At 38.0% G+C, this 15602-nt stretch overlaps 1 protein-coding gene across 13 annotated transcripts in view; it reads left to right on the top strand.

Annotated features, from left to right (window-relative positions):
* NEK11 (NIMA related kinase 11) overlaps positions 1 to 15602 on the top strand; it is a 275620-nt gene that overhangs the window by 3964 nt on the left and 256054 nt on the right. The gene's annotated exons all lie outside the window — the stretch shown is intronic.

Here is a 15602-nt window from a genome sequence, read left to right as displayed (position 1 = left end):
TGCTACAGATAAGGATCAATCTTCATTTTTAGCTTGAAGTTGTTTGAATATGCTACAATGAAAAGTTAGTTGGAATTGGAGTTAGGATAAAAAACTTGTACGTCTTGTATGTCAGAAACAGGAAAAAAAGAGAAGGCAGAAGTAAAAATGATCCAAGATGTCAGCCTTTGACTCTAGGCAAACAAATTTCCATCCCGTAATCTATTCTTTTATTTGGAGGTTTTAAGTCAACTCAAAATTCTTTTAGCTTTTGCTCATTGGATTTAATATCAGTGTGATAAACATTTTCTACTTCCTAATATTACATAGGAATTAGAAAAGTAAATGTTGGTGCTGCTATTTTATTTTCAAACTCAACCTTTTAAATGGTCTCTGTGTCCAGAATTTTACAAAGTAATTATCAAGAATCCATAGTTTTCATTGAATTCCTCTATGAGGAATGACGACAGTGTCCTTAGAACAGGTTTCACGACTCCTATCAAAGACTTCTTTTCCATAAATCCTAGAGGTGCTCTTCCAGCCATGTAGAACAGGATGATAAATTTCTGAAAATTACCAGAGTACCTTTATGGAAACATTGAGAGTAAGACCTAAATCTGACCCAGGACTTGTGTACATCATACTGTAAATGAGGTGGGGCCACGGGCAAACAGTCAAGAAAGAATTCTTGAGACGTATTTGGTGCAAAAAGGTGCTTTTATTATAGCACAGGGACAGGACCTGTGGGCAGAAAGAGCTGCACCTTTGTTGTATGAAGCTGGTGGTTACATGCCTACTGCTCAAGGGGGAGGGGATGTGCAGGGAGTAGTAGATCATAAAGGTTTTCTTCGAATTTCTGCTTGTAAAAGTACTTTCACAAGATTTCTCTGGTGCTTATCATTCAGCTCGATATTAACTATTCGTGAGATGTGCAGGCAGTCATGAGACCCTTTAAGAATGTAGCAACCAGTACGTCTTTGATCCTTATTGGAACTATGCAGGCTATAGATCAGTCTTCTGGGCTAAAAGGGCTAAAAGTGAACATTTTTCTTCTTCTGTCTCTCATCATAAAGATCATATCCAATTTTGGTTTCTTTAATGAGTAAGGAATATGAAGAATTTTAAGGAAATTCACAGAAGGGCTAAAAAGTTGATTAAAGGAATGTAAAATAAGATATATGAAGACCAAACTTGAAAGCTTCAGACTTGAGACGATGGGTGTATATGCACCCATAGTATATGGGAGTGTAGTGTATATGCGTGTGTTGGAGGAAGGGTGCAGAAATGAGAGAGGAAGGGGCTGGTTGGTTGGGATGTGATTTGCCAGTAACTTTTCCTGTACTTGCATTGGTCTAAAAATACCTGATTTGAACTGAAGATGGCAGATGAAGCCTCAGTCTGTGGAGTGAATCCAACAGTGAGGATAATTGACAAATTATTTGACACCGAAAAGTCTGGTATAGAATCTCTTGAAAAGGAATCATTCATCATCAGAATCTCTACAACATATTACATACAAGCTACATTCAGCCTTCAGATGTGTTTTGTTTGGCCTGCATAGTGGGTTTTTTTTTTTTTTTTAGTCTAAATTAGTTGCCAGTATTTAAAAATGTACTTTCTCATAAAGATTGAGCTTTTCATCTTCTCTTGGAAAAAAAAAAAAAAAAAGATTTGGTAACATTTGCTAACATTGATGCTATATAGCCAATATGGGCTGGAGCTGGGTAGCAGCTGCCCCCTACAGACAGAACCTGTACTCTTCAATTAGCCGTGTCTTACCACTCTTCACTGTCTCTTATACCCGCTGCCTATCTCTGTAGACATCTGATTTTACACCTCTGCTAAAATCATGAAGAATCATGGCTGTGGCTGCTCACAAAATCCTAGAAGGCTAGAAGGAAGTCAGTAAGTGTCACAGTTAAGACCACAGGGTTTGGAGGTGAACAGGTCAAATGTAAAGCCAGTCGTTATGCAGGTTCCTCATCTGAGCTTCAGTTTTATGTGTAAAATGGGTATTAAACCTCATAGGACTGAAATAAGGTTAAATAAAATATCTATGTATGTATAAAGCATCCAGATAAACATATATTATCTAATAAGGAATATATAATATAAAAACAAATATAAGATATATTTGTAAATATATGCATAAAATATAGAATATCACATTACCTTATATATAATTATCACTCAATAACAGTTGAGGTTCATCTTATTTATAAACAATCCAAGTTATAGGAATAATTAAAGGAAGCCTATCAAAACTTTATCTAGTCACGACCCAATAACTTTACTCTCTATTAACAGGAAGTTTTTCTTTTGTATTCCACTTTTAAGAGAGAAATCTCTCCAAGCAATCTGCTATCAGGCATGTGATTTTAAAATCTTCTTCAAGAATCTTTCTTGAGATTGTAACAATTCTATTGTCATATTCTTTTGTATCTCTATGACTGTCCAAAAGCAATTGATCCTCAGAATGTTGACTTTTTAGCTCCATAAGATAGCAACTTATCAGTGATTATGTTTCATACATGTTACAGAGGCAGAAACTAAACTCATTTTTTAAAGATTCTTTCCCCACAGTGTTGACAATTGAATCTTTAGTTAGTGAGAAAAGCACATTAATTAGCACTACCCATTGTCCAAGCAATTTGGTTACATAAAATTTTAGATTCTACTTTACATACTGGGCTATAAACATAGGGAATTGGTTAATATTAGAGATGGGTAGGAAATAATACTTTCTGAAAAGATTTATATAATGTTGTGAATGCTTCTCCTTTAATAAATCAAAGTAGATCTGACTCCCTTCATTGTTTTGCAGACATACCCCTAACTGTTTGAGATTATAAGGAAAGTATACCATAACCTTTATATACCAGACTATCTCTTCTCTAGTTAAAAGAGTGACTTGGGTGTACTATGAGTCTGAGGTGGTCTACAGGACACTTATCACTAGCCCCTTTGAGATCCAGGTTTACGTAATATGCACTTTTAGATTTAATTGAAGAATTTGACAAAAGGGAATAGCTATTCTAACTTTTCCGTCAAAGTATTGCAATTTATCATTATGCCACTTGGGGGCATCACTCTACCATTGACATTTTTCATATTCTGTGAATTTGTGAATTTTAATTACAGTGTAAATACCACATTCCTTTACATTTTTATTGACTTTCTGCATTTGATATGGGATAAAACAAAAAAAAACTATAGCCATGACATTTGATTAGTGTGTGTTTGGAGAGAGTTTTCTCTTTGGCATAAAGATCAGGCATTCCTTTTTTGGTTATCACAGTAGTATGAAATTAAACTTTAAATGAGTATTGAATGACACAGAGGGTTTTTTTTATTCTGCATCATGAAATTTATAAACCAATATTTGGGAATATTTTCTTTCATGATTATAGAAACTGGTCTAATGAATGTGGGGATGTGATAATGTTAATTCATATTCCTAAATATTGTTCTAATTCAACTTCATAATTTTATATTTTTGTTAAGCTGTCAGACTTTATTTTTAATTAAAAAAATTTTTTTTAATGTTTATTTTTGAGAGACAGAGAGAGAGAGAGAGAGAGAGAGAGACAGAATGTGAGTGGGGTGGTGGGGGGAGCAGAGAGAGAGGCAGACACAAAATCTGAAGCAGGCTCCAGGCTCTGAGCTGTCAGCACAGAAGCCGACGTGGGGCTCAAACTCACACACGAACTGTGAGATCATGACCTGAGTCGAAGTCAGACGCTTAACCAACAGAGCCACCCAGGCGCCCCTGTCAGACCTTTTTCTTTAAAAGCAAATCCATAAGTGATGAGCTAAGAAGGTCTTTGGTTCTTAGCATAGTGCATGTAACTTAATAGAAAAGAGATGTTAAGGAAGTAATCTTACTTTACCCTAAGATACATGATTAAACTTGTACATGATTAGTTGTACATGATTAATCATGGCCACAGTTGTAATGAATTTAAAATTTTCATCTTAGCATTGAATGCTGGTTATAATGCTGTTTTAAATTTCATCAACTTAAAATACAGTGACATTATTATTTAGAGTTGATTTTGTGCTGTTGTCTTTTGTAAAAGTTTGTCGACTCATAAGTATTTAATTTATATATTAAACCTTTGCTTTGTACTGAACACCAGCAAGGAGACTGAAGCAATAGGAGATAAGACTTGGCTCTCAGGAGCCTCCAGTCTGGAAGGGGGATAGAATTAACCTGTAGAAAACAACTAGTAAATGGTACAGGGTTTAAACACTTGTGTGGCAGGTTGCTCTCAGAGATGTTGGAATGGCCAGTGCCCAGATCCCTTCCTAGCTACCTACAGTCTTTATTTTGCTAGTTTCTGTGCATTATAGAGAGCTTTCATTTTTTCCCCTCTTGGTCCTGTGGTGTAAATATCCAAATATTTCTTTCTTTATCTGTGCACCTACACATTGGCCTTTGCCTAAATATGGCCAACATGGTTACCATGCAAATGCATTCTCTCTCCACAGAGCATTTCCTCCCAGTATCATATATCTACAGTATGAGATAAGGACTGGAGTTAAATAGGAAAGGTTAACAAGTCCTTAGAGAAATGGCCTCAAGCCCAGGTCCTCGCCTCCCAGGAGAGCTTTTGGGCCTGAAGTAGAGCAGATTTTTAAAAGTTCTAACAGGCAGATTTCCCACCCAGCCACAGAAACAAGATTGAGGAGAGTGGGCTAAGAGTTGCTGCTAGAATTAGTCACACTGACAGCAGAGGGGAGAGGTCTTAGACCTTAAAAGTAAGGGAGGTGAAAAGTCATAAAAGGGTGACAACAATCATAAAAATAAAACCCACAGCAATCTGGGTCCATTAGTGGAAGATAGCTCTCCTAAGCGCAGTCTCTTCTGAGAGCATCTCAGATTTATACCCCGGTTCCAGCATGTGGTGTTGAGATACAGTCATCAATAGGGATGGAGCTGAGGAGGTCAGGGCCTTGCAGGACAGAACCGTAGTTAGCCACCACACTAGGATCCAGTCCTCAGCTTTTCATCTTAATATACCTAGTCATGGTCAGTCTTGATAGGGCTTCCTGTTAACTAGATTCAGGCAAGGCAGATCTGCAAATTGTGATGCCACTTCTTAATTCAGGGCCTAGAATGAATAGTATCTCTTTCCATGTGCCCTCAACCATTTTCTGATGCAAGTTCTGGAGAAGCTGAATATCTAATCAGAAGTGAAAATAAAACAAAATGAAGTGGGTGGAATAGACAGCTATTTGTTTAAGCCAAATAAAGGGTCTCTTCCTCATAACACAGAACATCATTCCAAAGTGACCATTTTTCTCAGAACCGTCAGACCCAGGGTATATCTCCTAAATAGCTCTGGATACGCGTACATTCAGTTATCTTTAGGGTACCTCCTTTTCCTGTATTGATACTAATATACATACATTTAATAAAAAGTGCAGGTGTGCATAAAGCTGGAAAATGTATAATCCTGCCATCCAACTGCTGGTCTTTTCCGTACGTGTTGACAAATATTTATTCACTCTTCTAAGGAAACATATGGCATTGGTCACAGTGGTTGCCTCAGAGATGGAGGGTGAGAGTGAGGAGACTTACTTTTCACTGAACCCTTTTTGTACATTTGTAATTTTGTACCATGTGCAAGATTAAAAAAAAAACACCCACATAATAAATAAAAGTAAAAAAATAACTCCACATGTTTATTCAACAGATGTTGGTCACTATTTGCTGGTCACCTGCTCTTCAAGGAGCTTGAGTTTAGTGGTTCTCAACCTTGGCCAAAGAATGGAATCACAGTATTTAAAAAAAATACATGTTTGAGCCATACCCCAGTACATTGTGTTAATTGGACCACACCCCAGGCATCTGGATCTTCGAGAGCTTCCAGGTGATTTGAATGTGCAGCTAGGCTTTAGAATATTGGTCTAGTGAGAGGGAAAAATGCTAATTGTATAATCATAAAAGTAATTACAAGCTGCCATCACCATTGTGAAAGGAAAGTCTTGGTTGCTCTGAGGTATGATAGACCCGTCTAAGCTGGCAGGGTGGCACTGGGGGAGGCAAGGCTTCAGGCAAGGCTGAAACATGTTGTTTCAGCTGAGACCTGAAGGATGATTAGGAACCAGCCAGTGGTTTTCTCACTTTCTTGGGCATCAGAAGATTGCCTGGAGGGCTGTTAAAACACAGATTGCTGGGTTCTCCTCCCAAAATTGTGACTTGGCAAGTCTGGGTGGGGTCTGAGAATGCACGTCTCTACCAGCTGTTGCTGCTGACCTGAAGACTGCACTTCCCGGACCACCGAACTAGGCAACAGGGCGAGAGAACGCTTCTGCTCAGTGTCTGTATAAGTTTGCATCTTTTTTTTTTTTTTTGAAGCACTAAGATATAAGTATTTTCCCATGTTATTATTTTTTTTTTTTTTTGGTTTTGAAAAACGTTTTATCTGAGAATTACTTAATTTCAAATATCTTCCAAAATACAATTTCCTAGGTTGCTACAAAAGAAAGCAAATTCAATAAGTAATTTATATCATTAAATATGTTTCACTCGTGTGTACATATAGAATGCCATGCAATTAATATTTAGCCCTGGAATGCATACCATGTGTTTTTCCTTACTAACGAAAGGCTCAATCCAGCGCTTGCTGTGGACTATGTACGCAGGCCGAGTTCAGTGTTCATAAGAATTTGACATCAGCTGCCTCGATTTACAGCTGTGGTAGTTTGTCCACAGGGGTGTCAAATTTGAAGTCTGTAGGAAACAGATCTGGAGCTCGAGGATAGATAAGCCTGTTGGACTGTCTGATTGTAACATCAGCAACACCAACGACATCCCCAATTTCTTTTTGGGTCCTCTTCTCAGTGGAGGCCTGTGAGGCCATGTAAATGATTGCCACTGCCACAGATACCAGGAACCTTCCTTCCAGGAACCAAGTCCAGTTCCACAGCTTTATGGGCTATGTGTGTAGGTGCCATCTGTACTTGTTTAAGAAGACAAAGGTTGGAACAAAACCTGGACATGAAGTCCCCAGTTGTAATCAAATCCACACTGGTTTCTGAAGCTTTCAAACTAAGTTTAAAACATTGACCAATTGCTTTCTTAGAAATTTGTGACGTGGCACATATTTTTTTTAAATGTCCTAGGAACCCCGTATTTTCCCATGTTACTAAGTCCTCTTACAGACATCACTTTATTTATTTGTAAATGTTTACTTATTTACTTAGAGAGCGTGTGCACATGTACAAGTGGGAGGAGAGGGAGAGAGAGAATCCCAAGCAGACTCCTCACTGTCAGCACAGAGCTCGCCTCTAGGCTTGATCTCATGGTTTGAAATCAAGAGTCAAATGCTTAACTGACTGAGCCACCCAGGCACCCCTTAATAGCATCATTTAAAATGCTTGCGGGGCACCTGGGTGGCTCATTTGGTTGAGCCTCAGACTTTGGCTCAGGTCATGATCTCACAGTTTGTGAGTTTGAGCCCCACATGGGCCCGTTGCCCTCAGCACAAAGCCCGCTGGCATCCTCTGTCACCTTCTCTCTGCCCCCCCACCCTGCTTTTGCTCGCCCTCTCAAAAATAAACATTAAGAAAAAATAAATGCTTGCATAATTGTCCGCTGTATGGCTTTACTATCAATTGGCTCCCTGTAGTTGGTTCTAGTAACCTCTCTGAAGTAGGAGTTAAAAACTATTGTGCCCTTTAGCATCCTCAGAGATTTGATATCATGATCACTGCAGCATATCCCCTTTCTGTCACTGGTATCACCCTGGAAAACTAATGAAGAACCAAGCTTCAATCACTGAGAAATGATGGGCATTCTGTTCCATTCTGAAGCATATTTGGGCCACTTATGAATTATGGCCACATATGCTGACACACTCAGTTGTAATTAGAAAAAAAAGGACTTCATCCATTTTCAAGCTTATTTCTGACACAGTGAGAAATGGAGAAATCAGTTTTCATATTGTAAGGAATGCATTGAAAGCTGCCTTTTCTGTGTATAAGTTTTCACTGTTTATAAAAAGACAGGACATTATTTCCTCTTAGCGAATTAATAAATTGATTATAGTAGCCTGACAGTGTCAAAACATAATTAAGAATGAGTAGTAGTTCTTACCAGTATGCATAGAGTTTTATAATACTTGAAACAAGCTTTCGGTGATTCAGGATGTGACAGTACTTTCCACTATTTAATAGCTGGTAGCCTTTTGCAAAGCTAATATGCATATATTGCACCACGAGCACCTCTTTGTGGATTTGTCTGACTTATTTAATCATTTTAGCATATCTGTACTTTCAGTTTTGACTCATTCTAAACAAAACATTAAATTTAATGAGTCCAACTTTGAGCCCATTTTATGTACTCTTATTAAAGCTATTATTCCTGTATTGTACCAGGACTTTCTCCCCAGTGGGTATCTGTGATGGGAGGATTGGGTTATTGAGTGGGCTGACTTAGTTTAATAGGATTCAGTGGTTTATGCAATGGAGTCATGAAAACAATTTGGAGGAAAGGAATGATTTCTTTCCAATTTGCCCTGCTAGAAAACAGTTTTCATCAGGTTTTCACATAGTGATCATGTTTCCCTTAATCTTCAATCCTTTAAGAGACATTGTAATATGAAAGGATATTAAAGTTTCTTTTAAAGCAGTTCACATTCTGGAGGATTTTGTGCATCAGCTCATCTTAGGTAAATGCGGGAAGGGAAAATTTGAACTTGGACTTCACTTTGGGCTTTGCCAGTTCTCTGTCTGTAATAAAGTCAAGCCTCTGAGCTTCTGGCCATCTTATAACACTGAAGGTTCGGGAGGTAGGAAGGAAAAAGAGAATAAAATGCAAAGGTGCACAGTTACTTTGACTTGCCTCAATCATGGTAATGAAGTCGACGATGTTTTGGGGTAAGTGATTTACATTATCCTGAGGCTCCTTTCCTGCATGTATTAGCATAAAAGAAGCCATGAGCTTATAATCTGGTTTTTAATGTTTACAGATGATAGATGACTAATAAATAAAATATTTTAGGATGAGTAGGATGCAGGGAAACCTGCAGTTTCATTTTGGCCGGGGCAAGGGGCCAAAAAGCCTGCTTTGAAGACTGAATCCCTGAGAAACATTTAGAAAGAAGACAACACTACACAAAAAGGCTTTTTTTTTAATGCTTTTTTTTTTCTTGCATTGCTATTGTTTGAAAGAAAATAAAAGTGAATTATTGAAAATACCACAAGTAGACTGTTGACAGGAAAAGAATGTAGGCAAATTACTATGGTATATATATTAGATTTTTAGACTTTTACATTCTTTACTTATCCCATTCTGTTCTAATGATGTTTTGCTGGATTTGTGAATAGGGAAGCTAATGGTTTTGTCAACACTGAATAATACCCTAGGAAATAAGGAATATTATTCATTTAAATATATGAGATGGTGGGGAATATATAAGTTATTTTGGTGAATTATAATTTAAAAATGTAATTAGATATGCTGGTCCCTTTACATGGTCCTTGTTGATGGCTCCCAATTTTTAAAATGTAAGATTTGTGTAAGCCTACTACTATTTAAATGTTGTTTTGTTTCATTTATTCAATAAGTGAAACAAAATATTAAAAAATTTTTTTAAGTTTATTTATTTATTTTGAGAAAGAGCGAGAGAGAGCAGGGGAGTGGGTAGAGAGAGTGAGAGAATCCCAAGCAGGCTCCATGCTATCAGTGCAAAGCTTGACACAGGGCTTGATCTCATGAACCACACTATTAGCACAGAACCTGATGCGGAGCTCAAACTCACGAACCGTGACATCATGGCCTGAGCTGAAATCAAGAGTCGGACACTTACCTAACTGAGCCACCCAGGCGCCCCGGTAAAACAAAATATTTTAAGGAGTGCATAATATATAAGAACAAAACTTTATAGGTATTGACTAGTTCAAGTTTTCACTCCCTCCCCAATCAAAAATGGACTTTTTTCAGAGAGATGAGCTAATTTTTTATGGATTCCAGAGGAACCTCAATAACCAAATCCAGGGTTTTTCATGGCTGGTGTCAGAATATTTTTCGATATAATTTCTAACTTTAATTTCTTCAAAGCAAACATGACATGCGTAAGTAGCCTTCAAGCAGCCATCTTGTGAAGGCTCCAGTAGTTTTTGGTGGGTCAAGCAGCCCAGCGCTCTGCCTGACACACAGCAGGCAGTCCCCCTGTACCATCACTCACTCCAACAGGATCACCTGAGGGAGGCATCTTCTTTTTTCAGTTTTGCCCTTTCTGAACTGATCTGGTTCCTTTTTTGACACATGCATTGACTCAGGAGTAGGTATGGGCAATTTGGCTAGCACTCATCCTTATAACTATTTTGAACTGAAAATTTGAGTTGTGATATCATTCACCTTTAAGGAACTTGGAATAAGATACATCTATAAAGTAAACATCAAAGAAATGAGAAAGTGGAAAACTCTCAGACTGAGATTCGTTTCTGGCTCACTTTATTACTGCCAACTTTCCTGGGAAAAAAGTTTAGTTGCCATGACATCCATGTCTAAATAGTAATTTCGAGTGATGTAGATGACTTATAAGTCAACAAGGGAGAACAACGACCCTTAGGTTAGCTTCTTAGTCAGTTATTTCTTAGTTTTTAGAACTAGTAATTTGTAAATTTATCTTTATGTGAGAAATAGACATAGTTGACAATGCAAAGTTCTAAAAGTAGCTTGTGTGCTACACTAATTGTATATTGTATAAAAAATTGCATGTAGTGTTAAGAATAAGCAGTTAATATTATGTGACTTTCATTGCTTTAAAATACCATGACACTGAATTTCTGTTCCATAGTTTAATAAGAACTCAACCACTTTTTGTCCCACAGGTGCTTTCATAATACCCTAATACCTGATACTCATAAGTATGAATGAATAATTATGAAACCTTTGACATGCTATAGAACATAGTTGGTACAGCAATGCTGTTATTTCGTAATTATGTGAAAAATCCACCTGAAGTTTTGAAAAAGCAAAACCTTGGGCATGAGGAAGCTTTGGGGTATGATGGCATGTTCATTATCGTGATTGTGGAGATGGTTTCATGGGCAAATGTAAAAATTTATCAAATTATATACTTTAAATATGGGTAGTATACTGTGTATCAATTATACCTTAATAAATGTGTTTAGAAAATGTAAATCCTGGACCATGATACATGAAAACTTCTAAGATCATTAACTGGTTGATTTTTTAGTTGCCAGTGATAGTCATTGTGAAATTTGGTAGTTTAAGCTGAATGTTGCTTTTTTTTTATTTGTTTGTTTACTTATTATTTTTTTAATGTTTTTATTTATTTTTGAGGAGAGAGAGAGACAGAGTATTATCAGGGGAGGGGGGAGAGAGAGAGGGAGACAGAGAATCTGAAGCAGGCTCCAGGCTCTGTGCTGTCAGCACAGAGCCCAGCGCAGGACTTGAACTCACTAGCTGTGAGATCATGACCTTAGCCGAAGTCAGATGCTTAACTGACAGAGCCACCCAGGCACCCCTAAATGTTTTTTTAATGTTTATTTATTTTTGAGAGAGAGAGAGAGAGACTGCAAGCGGAGAGAGACAGAGAGAGAGGGAGACACAGAATCCAAAGCAGGCTCCATGCTCTGAGCTGTCAGCACAGAGCCTGACATAGGGCTCAAACTCAGGAGCTGTGAGATCATGACCTGAGCTAAAGTCAGACACTTAACCAACTGAGCCACCCAGGCACCCTTGAATGTTGCTTTTTAATCTTCAGGTTCAGAGCAATCAATATTCTTTTTTTTTTTTTTTTTTTAGTTAAGAGAACAATTATAGTCTTTGCTTCTCATGACCTTTATTGAGCAAATGAGGAAGTTTAAGGTTTATGTTGATACTCTTATCATGTATGCTAGGTTTCCCAATTTCTAAGAGTCAAAAATTTGGAACATTAAGCTTTGATTAGAATGTGTTTGGGTGTCAGTTTCCTCAGCTTCTCCAATATTTGGTGGGCACTCAGTATTTTAATGACAGCTTGATTGACATTTCCATTCCCTATTAGTTTGAATTTGGAGAAACCCTTAAAAACCTAATCAGGTAGTTACATGTGCCTTCCCTCAGGGGGGATTTGAGGAAGATTTTTGGCCCAAAAGTCCTCCATTGCCTCACTCCCTTCTCTCCCATCTCATTGGTCTTGCACAGATGCATATACGGTGGATTTGGGAGAAAGGCAACCAGTCTGCTTTTTACAAAATTGGATTTGCCATTTGTTGATCATCTGTTTTTAATTCATGTTCTTTCAAGCATATTTCAGCACAATGATTATTGAGTAGTTTTATTAGTTTTAGGACTGTTTTACAAATGAAATCATAGTTTTGGAACTTGTGATTTATAGATTTATATCGATGACCGATGTGATTTGCAGGCAGTTTAACAATACTTAGGAAGTAAAGCACTTGGATATTTGATATCTGACACCTAACTGAAGTTGCCTTTTAACTAAACCTTACTATCTCTGAAGAAGTTGAGTTTTGAGCTCCTAAGGTGTGAGTTATATTCAAAGGGTTTTGAAAACCAAGAAAAACAGATAATTTCCTCTAGGTAAAGCTTATTTTGGCATTATTTTGCTAGCTTTGCATAAAGGCTAGCTTACATAAAAACTCCGTGTATGTGCATAGACCAATGGAATAGAATAGAAACCCCAGAACTAGACCCACAAACGTATGGCCAACTAATCTTTGACAAAGCAGGAAAGAACATCCAATGGAAAAAAGACAGTCTCTTTAACAAACGGTGCTGGGAGAACTGGACAGCAACATACAGAAGATTGAAACTAGACCACTTTCTCACACCATTCACAAAAATAAACTCAAAATGGATAAAGGACCTGAATGTGAGACAGGAAACCATCAAAACCCTAGAGGAGAAAGCAGGAAAAGACCTCTCTGACCTCAGCCGTAGCAATTTCTTACTTGACACAGCCCCAAAGGCAAGGGAATTAAAAGCAAAAATGAACTACTGGGACCTTATGAAGATAAAAAAACTTCTGCACAGCAAAGGAAACAACCAACAAAACTCAAAGGCAACCAACGGAATGGGAAAAGATATTTGCAAATGACATATCGGACAAAGGGCTAGTATCCAAAATCTATAAAGAGCTCACCAAACTCCACACCCGAAAAACAAATAACCCAGTGAAGAAATGGGCAGAGAACATGAATAGACACTTTTCTAAAGAAGACATCGGATGGCCAACAGGCACATGAAAAGATGCTCAGCGTCGCTCCTCATCAGGGAAATACAAATCAAAACCACACTCAGATATCACCTCACGCCAGTCAGAGTGGCCAAAATGAACAAATCAGGAGACTGTAGATGCTGGAGAGGATGTGGAGAAACAGGAACCCTCTTGCACTGTTGGTGGGAATGCAAATTGGTGCAGCCTCTCTGGAAAACAGTGTGGAGGTTCCTCAAAGAATTAAACATAGACCTACCCTATGACCCAGCAATAGCACTGCTAGGAATTTACCCAAGGGATACAGGAATGCTGATGCATAGGGGCACTTGTACCCCAATGTTTATAGCAGCACTCTCAACAATAGCCAAATGACGGAAAGAGCCTAAATGTCCATCAACTGATGAATGGATAAAGAAATTGTGGTTTATATACACAATGGAGTACTACGTGGCAATGAGAAAGAATGAAATATGGCCCTTTGTAGCAACGTGGATGGAACTGGAGAGTGTGATGCTAAGTGAAATAAGCCATACAGAGAAAGACAGATACCATATGTGTTCATTCTTATGTGGATCCTGAGAAACTTAACAGAAACCCATGGGGGAGGGGAAGGAAAAAAAAAAAAAGGAGGTTAGAGTGGGAGAGAGCCAAAGCATAAGAGACTTTTAAAAACTGAGAACAAACTGAGGGTTGATGGGGGGTGGGAGGGTGGGGAGGGTGGATGATGGGTATTGAGGAGGGCACCTGTTGGGATGAGCACTGGGTGTTGTATGTAAACCAATTTGACAATAAACTTCATATATTGAAAAAAAAAACCTCTGTGTATGTGTGTACGTCTGCATGTACATAATATACCTGACAACTATATATATGTATATGTGCACACACACGTGCATGCATATGTATGTGTGCGTGCGTGCATGTATGTAGACATACATTCTTGATTTCACAGTTTTTTGGTTCAGCACTAGTTTCAGCAGCCAAGGTTGTACTCAGCTGATAACAAATATCCTGCTTTGATGGATGAAGAAGTCAGGGCTCAATACTTCATAATCATACTTGGAAAGACACTAGAGTACTCTATGGGGATTTCTACTTTATGAAAATTCAGATGGTATTAGTGTGGCTCCTCATTGGAAAGCCCACGCTGAGAGGCACCAACTACCCATGCCTCTGCAGCATTGGGTAATTGTGGGGTGTCCCCTCAGCAGCTGCCACTGACTTGTATTATGCCATTAGCTAGACTCACTCCAGGATTCCTTGGAAACTGCCTGCTTGCCTGAATAATTTATTACCCAGTGATCAATTATTCATAACTCATTATTACAACTGAAATAAAACCTAAAGGTGGGATCATTCTGCCACTTATGAATATCCAACAGATCATCAGGAGATTGCTGTAGAGTTTTAAGTCTGTGAGGTCGCCACTGGCTGTTTGTTGCTCTGAAGGGATTCCAGAGCGAACAGCTTCTAAAATGGAATCAGAATCAATGAAAGTGGTAACAAATGACTCCCTGCTGGTTGTGCTGTATTGGTTCATCTATTCACACTGTTTGTCTTTTTACTCTGGCCTTATTTATACCTAGAAATAAAATTTCAGTTTAAGAGAATTTAGAAGACATCTATGGCACTGTTGGTTGGTTAAACCACTCTTAGGAAGTAAATAAGGATACAAAACTTGTCCTCAGAATATCTTTCATGGTATAAAATGCAGGCACTATAGTACATTTTATTGACATTAGTCATACTGCATTTGCTTGTTCCATTAGAGTAATATCTGTGTTGTATTTTATTTATTTATTGGATTACATCTTTGTAAAAAATTTTTTTAATGTTTACTTATTTTTGAAGGAGAGAGCATGAGTGGGGGGAGGGGCAGAGAGAGAGGGAGACACAGAATCTGAAGCGGGTTCCAGGCTCGTAGCTGTCAGCGTAGAGCCCGATGCAGGCCTCTAACCCACAAGCTGTGAGATCATGGCCTGAGCCGAAGTCGGATGCTCAACTGACTGAACCACCCAGGCTTCCTGGACTATATCTTCAATATAAAGAAATGACACATGCTTTTCACATATATAAAAAGCATATTATAAAATTGCTGTGAAGGTATAACCAAAAGAATCCTAATTATTATTATTTTTTTAGGAAGTATAATGGGAAATTTTTTGGCTTAAGCTAGACTGATTAGTACTATTTTTTACATAATCACCAAGTTTTTATTTTATTTCATTTCCATTTTTTAATTTAATTTTTTATTTTTTTAAATTTACATCCAAATTAGTTAGCATGTAGTGTAACAATGATTTCAAGAGTAGATTCCTTAGTGCCCCTTACCCATTTAGCCCATCCCCCCCAACCCCTACAGTAACCCTCAGTTTGTTCTCCATATTTATGAGTCTCTTATGTTTTGTACCCCTCCCTGTT

The sequence above is a fragment of the Leopardus geoffroyi genome, chromosome C2 (assembly GCF_018350155.1).
Source record: "Leopardus geoffroyi isolate Oge1 chromosome C2, O.geoffroyi_Oge1_pat1.0, whole genome shotgun sequence".
Lineage (NCBI taxonomy): Eukaryota > Metazoa > Chordata > Mammalia > Carnivora > Felidae > Leopardus > Leopardus geoffroyi.
The sequence above is the reverse complement of the archived record's forward strand: the minus strand, read 5'-3'. Positions and strand labels throughout refer to the sequence as shown.